This window comes from Sinocyclocheilus anshuiensis, unplaced genomic scaffold (genome assembly GCF_001515605.1).
Source record: "Sinocyclocheilus anshuiensis isolate Anshui unplaced genomic scaffold, SAMN03320099.WGS_v1.1 scaffold286, whole genome shotgun sequence".
NCBI classification, from domain to species: domain Eukaryota; kingdom Metazoa; phylum Chordata; class Actinopteri; order Cypriniformes; family Cyprinidae; genus Sinocyclocheilus; species Sinocyclocheilus anshuiensis.
In genome coordinates, this window is record NW_015544135.1 from 873,028 (window position 1) to 873,983 (window position 956).

Sequence of the window (956 nt, forward strand, 5' to 3'; positions counted from 1 at the left end):
ACTGGCTGATGTCATGCCAGCCTGTGAACCTATCAGTGTCCCTACTCCTTTGTGATTGGTTAACATGGTTTAAATCCTATGAACCTATCAGTGTTGGCAGTGATAATATAAAAAGGGAAGGATTTGATTACTCAGGATGCATTATCCTTGATACTAGACCTTTGTGGAAGTACGTCATTATGAACAAGGGATAGGGCTTGGCGCATCCTCCTGTTGTTGTGTTTTAGCAGTTAAGCCATTTTCAGGTTAGTCTCCCAGTTATAAAAAGGATTGTTTTGTTTATGTAAGGAGAGGCATTATTTGTTGTTGTCTTTTGGTCATCAGCACGCTAGTGGCCGTGGTCTTGCGTGGTGAGCTACCATGCATTTTGCTACATGGTAAATCTCTCTCGGTATGTATCTCGGTAATAGATAAAAGTGCTATAAAAGAAACATTTAACAGTGTATTTTGGATGTTTTCTTTCCACTAGTCTGAAAAAAGACTTTATGAAAAACCAAAAAGCCCAAAATCTCAAACTTCACAGGTGCATGAAAAAACAGTGTTTTAGCTTGCAGTGTCTCCCCTTAACAGCTGAATATTTTTTGGTTGATTGTAATTAGGGATGCACGATATTATCGGACCGATATCGGAATAGGCCGATAATGGCTTTGAATGTACATATCGGCATCAGCCCGATATGAAAAGTTATGCCGATATGTCTTGCCGATAAGAGGAAAAGGTTAAGTCACATGTGCTCAGGGTGTGCTAGCGATTAGATCACGTCAGCAGTGTGACTCATTATTGAAGCAAAGTTTTCCCTGAATGATGATTAGATTAGATTAGATTAGATTAGATTAGGTTTTGGATCGCTGCATTTAAACTGAGAATGCATTTACAGAATGACGCGTTCGGTGTATGATAGAGTAAACAGTAATAGCACGTGCAGCGGCAGCAGCGACAGCAGCGACAGCGACAGC